Source organism: Buceros rhinoceros, unplaced genomic scaffold (genome assembly GCF_000710305.1).
Source record: "Buceros rhinoceros silvestris isolate BGI_N320 unplaced genomic scaffold, ASM71030v1 scaffold2512, whole genome shotgun sequence".
Taxonomy (NCBI): domain Eukaryota; kingdom Metazoa; phylum Chordata; class Aves; order Bucerotiformes; family Bucerotidae; genus Buceros; species Buceros rhinoceros.
Window position 1 is genome coordinate 24943 of NW_010399283.1, and position 8460 is coordinate 33402.

Sequence of the window (8460 nt, forward strand, 5' to 3'; positions counted from 1 at the left end):
ATAAAAAAAAAAAAAAAAAATCGAAGAAGAGACCCTGCCACTTGCATGTCCTTGTTTTCCCAAACACGTGTTGGCAGCTGGGTCTGAAAACAAGGGCAGGAGCATCACGTGGATCAAGGATAGTCCATGTTCCTCTGGCCCAGCAAACTCCAGCTGGCATCCCCCTCAACACCAGCACCCTGGTGTCAGCCGCCTCGACACCAGCCACTCCAAAAGGGCGACTGCGGTCACTGAAACAAGCCCTTTGTATCCCCGCGGAGCAGAGATGCAGCCCCGGGAGCCGCGGTGAAGGTGGACTTCCCGCTGACGGGCACACCGGGTGCACTCGCAGAAGGGGGTTTTCCTGTCTTATCTCTGCAGAGGGTTTATTCCTCGGTGTGGAGCAGCAGGAAGGAGGCAGCTCGGGCTGGACCAGCCCTTCCTAGAGCAGAAACATCAGCAGGAGCTTGGCTCCTTGGCTTGATTTTACACAACGGGTTTCAGGTTTGCAGCCTGGTGACGCTCACATTTTTCCACCTTATTATTTTTCCCTCTTTCCAGAGAGTGAGATTCAGCTGCTTGGGACTTTTCAGGGTTTCATGCAAACTATCTTTCAGATTGCGGTTTTTGTGGTTTCGTTACACCCACCCTGAGTTTTATTTGAGAACAGCCCAAAATACAAAGTAAGTAATTGGCCAAACCCAGTGGGTTTAGCCTGGTTTTCAGGCAACATTTTTCAAACCCACCTGAACACATAAATCATCTCGGCTGTAAAGCTGGGCTATAAAAGCAGAGGCAGCTCGTTTACTTTCTTATTCCTTTAATATCATCACAGCAGGGAGCGATTTTCTGTCCACTGAGTGCCCAAGGCATCTGCACAACCGGCTCTCATGGAGACACCCACCCTAGACACAAACCGGGACAAGTGACACCCTCCACCAGGCACGTGACAGCCCCCCAAATGTTGCTTTTAAACTACAGATGCAATTCCATGAGGCCGATATCATGATACATAAGATCTGACATGCGCTCCTGAAAACCTTGGTATTATGCTGCTTAGTGCTGAGAATTACCTGAGTCCGGTTATTGACCACTGGGGACAAGCTCAGTTCAAAGGGAGACGAGCCTCCAACACAGCTTCTGCAGGGGCATACCAGGAACACGCACCTTTTGTAGGAACTGGGAAGATGCAGCTCGCACCTCCAGGAGATGTTAAGCTCTCAGCGTCTGAGGGTGTGTATAAACTTTGAGATTTAAACTCCGCTGCCAGCACTGAAAGAAAGGAAATGAGGGTGGAAGGACCTGCCTGTGCTGTCAGGTTTTATTGTTTCATTAGGACTTCCATGAAAATTAGTACTTTTCTTATAGCCACAATTCCTGGTGTTTTAAAGCTGTATAAGAAACTCATCTCTCACTCCAACATTCCTCTCTGAACCTCATAATTGCATAGAAAATGTTGACCCCAGAAGGGGAATATGAAAGTCAAAATTGTTCAGAAGATGCAAACCTGTATTTTCTAGGGAAAAGGTGGGACTAGTGACTCCACCCATCCAATCCTCTTATTTAAATTCATGGGACCTGGAGTACTCCAGCATTACACTTTTCAAACCAAAAGAGACAGGAGCAAGAGTCCTCCCTGCCCCAGCCAACACAGTCACACACAAAAGCCTTCCAGCTTGGTAGCACCTGATCATAGATAACTCACGGTGGAAGAGACTTCAGCAGGTCACGCCGCCCAGCCTCATTTTTGCCACGGGACCTTCTCTTCTCTCTGCCAGGACACACCAAGCACAGCTGGGGCATCCTCTCCTTGCTCCGTTACGCAGTCCTGCGGGTGTCCACCCTCCCTGGCCACGTGCTGGGCTCCGACAGCAGCAGGGTGGAGGATGCCGATGCACATTCACTGCTGGGCAGCCAGCAAGTCTCTAAAAAACGGCTCCATCAACCCAAGGAGCCAGTGAGCCACTCTGGTCCCCATCCAAGGAGTCATCAGCAACTCCGAGGCACCACAGCAGGCTTGGATGCTCTGGGGACGATCACCTGTGGTCAGAGGCGAAACCCATCACCTCCCAGTTACAACCTGGCTCTTTAGGGAAAGTGATTCTCATTTCCCCCAACCCTTTTTCCTCCTGCCACATCCTGCCCTGTGAAGGGCTATTCTTAGAGATGTCTATTTTGGGTTGAAATGCTGGAATTAAGATCCTTCCTTCCTTTAAAGAAATCGTGCCAAACGATATTTCGAAAGCTTCACCCCAGGTTGAAGGCTGCATGCTGGCTGCTGACTGAAGCAGATTTATTTGTTAGCTTCACATTTTTGGGGGGCTGTGATATGCCTGACCCCACTGCCCCAGCACCAGGACCACCCAACCACCCTCCTGAGGCTCTGGGAAATCAAGGGGTACCTCATTTAATGTCCCAAATAGCTGCCACAGGGTTTATTCACTGTCTCTTTCTTGGCAACTCTTTGGTTTGGCTTTGAAAAGATTTAGTAAAATATTTTCCATCAAAACCTTTTTTGAAAGAAAATGGGGTTTGGATACAACGGAAACTTTTGTGGAGAAGAAAAATTAAAATAAAACCTGCTCAGCTGATGTTGGAGACATTTATTAGAAACCCAAAGCTGTTTTCCTTCTTGAAACAGGGAAAGTTCTGCTGACGCAAACCATGATATTTTTTCAAGTTGAATACTAGTTTGTTGAGGAATTATCAGAAAAGTTGTCATACAATTATCACTCCTGGAGCAAGAGTCACGGGTCAGTGGGTGGATTTGAGAGCAGCAGCTGCCAGGCAGAGCTGGAAGCAGACTCGGGGGACACCTCTTGGCCTCACAGCATGTTTGGTGCCCTGGCAGGGGTCCCCTGCCCCTGCAGAGATCAGGCAGGAGGCTGGAGGAGAGAGCCCCACCAACTGCTTTTACCTCCAGGCTAGACCACGCTGTCCCAGGCTCAGGCACCGCAGCCTCCGGGCTCTCCTACCCCATTCCGGGCAGCAAGGTGACTCTGCTCCTCCTCATAACAACACTCAAAGCTCAAACCAAGGATAAAATGCACATTTTCTCCTAATGCAGGTTGGCCCCAGGGCTACAGGTTGCCACAGGGCTGTGCGGTAGATGTTCAAAGGTGTCTCAAAGGCCAAAATAAACGTGGCTCTTCACAGGTAACAATGCAGTAGGATTTCTGGAGAACTGTATGAAACAACATGTATTCACCTTCCTTCCCAGTCTGTTATCCCAAGGACCTGGAAAGGTCGCTGGCTTTGTACAGCAGCTGCAATGGGTTGACGTAGCCACAGGACTCTGAGATCCAGGGGCTTGAAAGGAGCAAACCCAAACATCTCAGTGCTCACCAGAAAATTGAATTAGCTGGTAGCTAAGCCCTCCTTCGAAAAGGCTACGTGAAACTGCGAGGCAGCAAGTTTTGGACCAAGGAGGCAGCTCTGTCTGCTCTGGGGCGGTAGCGAACTGCGGCAGCTCCTCCAGAGAAGCCTCCTCCAGTCCCCACGGAGCTGGCTCAGCACTCACCCCATAACGTGACAGCGAGGGGTTGCCTGGCCCCAGCAGAACCCCGGCACTGCCCAGTACTGGGGGGGCCCTGGGCTCTCATTCCTACCCTCCTCCACATTTTCTCTTTCCAACAGCAACACCAATTTTTCTGGAAACCTTGAAGGTAAATTCTTGCCGCTGCCTCTTTCTCCACGGGTGCTGGAGGGGGCGAGTGCAGGATGAGCACGTTGAGGCAGAGGGTGCCTCCGTGTGCTCCCTATCACCAGTCAACGTTCAGCTGAGGTGAGTAACTACCACACACGTCTTTCCCCCCGGGCCACCCGTGTAAGCCACCACGGACTGCTGCTACCCCACCCGTACACACGCACACTCCATCAGGGTGTCAGTAGTTTGCTAAATGAAGCAAACCAAAGCCGATTCTGGCAGCAGCAGCCCCGTTATTGCTTTAGCAGCTGCCAGCTGAACCTTCACAAGGCAGAGCCAAGAACCACGACGCGCTGCTGGGCTCTTCAGCCCCGGTCAGGGACTTGTAGCACTGAAATTGAGTCTCTGTGGACACAGAGAGAGCCATGGCATCCTCCAGCCCCGCAGGGTCTGAGGCACCCACCAGGAGCAGCCCACATCTGTCCCCAGGTATCTTCCTTGGCTCCGTGTCCCGGCCAGCCTGGGGGTGTGACATGGCTTTAAAGCAGCGGGGTCACCCCAGGTTTCCTCTGAGTTATCTCCTGTTATATCTGACTCTGATGAACAATTACCACAGATTACGTCCTGAGCAGAGCTGACTGGGAGCTGCAATTTCCATTACTTGGGAAATCCTGACACCACTGGAGAGATTGATTCTGATTCTGCACAAAAAACTCAAGTTCTGGTGTTTGCCAAGAAACAACATTTCCTCCCAGCAATCAATTTAGGGCCATTACGATGTTTCACTTCAGTGACTCTTTTCATGACTCCCTTCATTCCTGGGTGTTTCTTAAATGACACACTACATGCGCATGGAATTATACGAACTATGAAGACGCTATAACGTTAAAATTGATGGCCTATATTACATGAAATTAATATAAGTGACAGAACAGAAACATTCTGCTTCTGCTGGAGTTTTGATATTCTCCAAACAAAATATTTCTGCTGGTTTTTTTGCTGTTGGGAAATGTTGGAATCAGCACATTTCTATGTGGCTCGAGTTCAATTAACAAGCTTTTTCAGAGGAAAAGTTATACTGAGAATAATTTTTCAGTGGCTTCAAGTGAGATACTCCCATCAGACTCATCCCCAAAACTCTCTCACCCATCTTTTATTTGCTGATGTTAAAATGCTGTGCCAACAGATAAGCAAGGAAGACAGGAACTGAACCCACATTTTTCTACCCTCGTACTCCTATCCTGAAAGTGGCACAAAAAGGCTACGGAGAGGCTCAGGGCAAGTTCATCCCCATTCACTTCTCCTTGGGCCACTCTGGATTCAGTATCTAACTCCTGCTGGACTTTATGGGTAAAATCTCTCCTCCTCAACACCAGCAATAGGCTGTTTGTGTGATTTGACTGTACTGGATGCAACCTGCTAAGAAATGTGTCTATACAGACACACAGATAGACACACACACCCACGAGACCTTCTGAGCACTTTGATTTTACAGCAAGACATGAAGAAAAAAGGGAGTGTAGAAAGAGTGCAGTCAGTGAGGGGGATTTGCTGCACGTTGGGATGCTGAGGATAAAAATGATGATGAAAGCCACCTCGGAGTGGAGCAGGACTGCAGCGACTGGAAGTGCCCCTTCTGTTTGCTCTACACACCTGGAGCGCTCTGTCTCCACAGGGTTTTCAGTAGCAAACGCCGCTTTGTTGGAAACACCTCATGGACAAGAGGGAAGGGCAAATCTTTGGAGGACACCAGGAGATATCTCAGTGTCTCCTTCAGAGGTGGGCTGGTGGGGCTCATTTCTGCAGGGCAGCACAGGCTTTCCTGCCTCTGCCCTCTCCCACGAGCACCCCAACCTCCCACGCTGACCTGCACATTACAGGCCTTTTGGCAACAACAAAACTGCTCTTTTCTTCCAGCCACTATTAGTAGCAACTCAGAGACCTCCCTTTTTTCACCACCTCCAAAACAAGCTGCCTTTCACGTGTATTTTACCCCTGGCAGCCCACTGCCCGTGACCACAACACGGGTCTCATCTGCAACAAGAGCAGCTTCCCATAACGCCCAAGGAGGACGTTTCCCACAGCACCTGTAGAGCAGCCGGTGCGCAGGATGGGGAAAGACGCGAGGCTGCACTGGAGCAGATGGGATTCTGCCCAAGGATGCCAGACCCTGGAGCCCTGCGTGAGCATCATCCGACCAGCCCAGCACCAACAGCGCAGAGCTCAGCTGAGATGTTGCACTGGGACCCTCTCACCAGCTGACGCGCTACATGTTCTCCTCTGGGGCGGGTGGCTCAGCGTGACCCATGCGTCTGCCTGTCAGCCTCAGCCGTTTGTAAAGGTCCCTCACAGCGAGATCCAGACACTGAACTTAAAAAAAAGCCAAACAAACAACAATTACATCAGGCTGCATTTGTCAGGGTCAGGTTGAGTGAAGCCAGGCTAGGCTGCTGCCTTCCAGAACCAGCCCTGCCGCACTACCCATCCATGCAGCCCACGGACGAGTCCGCTCTGCCCCTGCCACAGGAGATGTTTCTTCTCAGCCTGCGCCTAAATCTTCTGCAGGAGCTAAGCATGGGTTTGGTTTCTGTAGCTTATTCCAGCTGCTGACAAACATTTCTGCATTAATGCTAGCGAAAGGAGAGCTGTGGGCACGGCTCTTAACCAGGTGAGGAGCACAATTTCCAAGGGTTTTTATAAGCAACTTATGAAAATAGAAATATTGGCACAGAACTTCACTCAGATGCAGTCAGAGCCCCACACCACAGCGCCAGGGAGCTCGCTGAAAGGCGACGTGGTTGGGTGTACGAGGGGCAGTGCCCCAGCCCTGCTCTTCCCAACTGCTAAAGCCTTCCCTGGAAAGCTTCCAGAAAGAGAACATGCAGCATGAAAAATTTAAGAGCTAACAGCTGCACTTTGGCAAGACCATAATCAAATAAACCCACAATGGACATTGTTAGGCAAACACAGCCAGGGGTGTTGCTATGAGCCCCACCTGCAATAAAGCCTAATCTCAGCACTGGAGACAGCTTCTTCTGAGGGCTCATAAAGTGCCATCGTATGTACGGAACACACCGTAAGGGCCTGGGAGCAGTGCCAGCGCCAGTGTCACTTCTGCCTCTTGTGCGGAGAGGAGTTTCTCCTCCTTCTCCTTCTCACAGCTCCCCTTGGCTCAGCACATATATGTTCCCAGCACAGCACTCCCCATGCTGCCGCTGCCGGCCCCTGCCTTCACCCCGTCCCTCCCTCCTCCCCACCAAGAGAACACGCGTCCGGGCAAGGGGGACCACAGAGAGAGGTTGATGGAAGACGCTTGCACTGCTGCCTTTCAGTGCTTAAAGGGGGCTCATAAGAAAGAAGGGGACAGTCTTTAGCAGAGCCTGTTGCGACAGGATGAGGGGTGATGGTTTTAAACTACAGGAGAGACTCAGAACTAGAAAGGGAGAAATTTTTTATGCTGAGACCCTGGCCCAGGTTGCCCAGAGAGGTGGCAGAAGCCCCATCCCTGGCACCATCCCAGGTCAGGCTGTTTGGGGCACTGAGCACCCTGCTCTGGGTGCAGGTGTCCCTGCTCCCTGCAGGGGGTTGGACTGGGGGAGCTTTGAAGGTCTCTTCCCACCCAAACCAGCCTGTGATTCTGTGATTCATCTCCCATCAGCCCATCTCTGCACAGGGGCAGGTTTTAATAACTGAAACAGCATCCAGGAGGACTCTGAGAGCCCCAGGATGGTGGGTCTGGCACAGAGAGAGCTCATCAACAGCAAGAAGTTTTCTCCAGAAGTCTAAGCCCAACCACGTCCCCAGTCAGCCTCTGCCTGCACTCACAGCCACCCCTGTCCCAGCCCCTTGCAGCAGCCCTGCAGACGTGGGTGCACCTGGCCGAGCCAGCGGCCACGTACCCATGGGCCAGCGCTCTGGTTCCTGCACGCCCTCACTTTATTTCCACACACGCAGCTTTCTGCACCCAATACCTTCTACTTTTTGAACTACAGTGCAAAATTCTGAGTGTTTGGGAAGGGAGCCACATCCAATATGCTTGGCACAAACTTCCCAGAGTGACTTAAACTGCCTTTGCCACAACCCACATATGATTTTGCTTCTTTTCCTGGGGAAAAGCCGCTGCATTGCCTCAATTTGTCTTCGCATCCTTTAATTTCTAGGAAGTTGCCAATGCATTGCCCCGTGCTGCCCTGAGCTGTGGTGCTGGCAGATTAAAACAGGCTGTTGAAGCGCTCTACGGTCCTGGGGAAATCACAGCACATGGCTGTGGGATGCTTGTGCCATTACTCAGGGCACCTGCAGCCGTACCTGCTGCATCCAATCTCCATCAGTCCACAGAGCAAGGAGGAAAGACAGAGCGACGTGCCCAAACGCGCTGGCATGGAGATAAGGAAATAAGAGAATAACACTACCTCAGCAAAAACAGCAGGTAAAAACATAGATATCAAAGAGCAAGGAGTGCTGCTGAATCACCGGGCACCAGGGAGCCTGGTAAACGCGACAGCAGTGAAGAGCCGGGGAGCGTGGGGCAGGTTTTCTTAAGAAAACCTCTTGAAATATCAGGTAACATCACTCAGGGCAGGTCCAAGCGAACAGCTCTCTGCATTTGAAAAGGAGGAGGAAATGCTTTTTCCAGGAGAGCTCTTGGCATGCCCTAAAATATGCCTTTTAAGTAGAACAGCACAAGAAAAGATAAATCTTAGTGCTTTGCAAATATGCTGGGAGTGTGTGCAGAGCGCACGGCACAAACCGCCGGGAGCCTGGGAAGGCTCAGCCCGGCCGTGCAGCACCGCACAGAAGCGGCTTTTGTTCCAGCAGCAATTAGCGCATTCCTG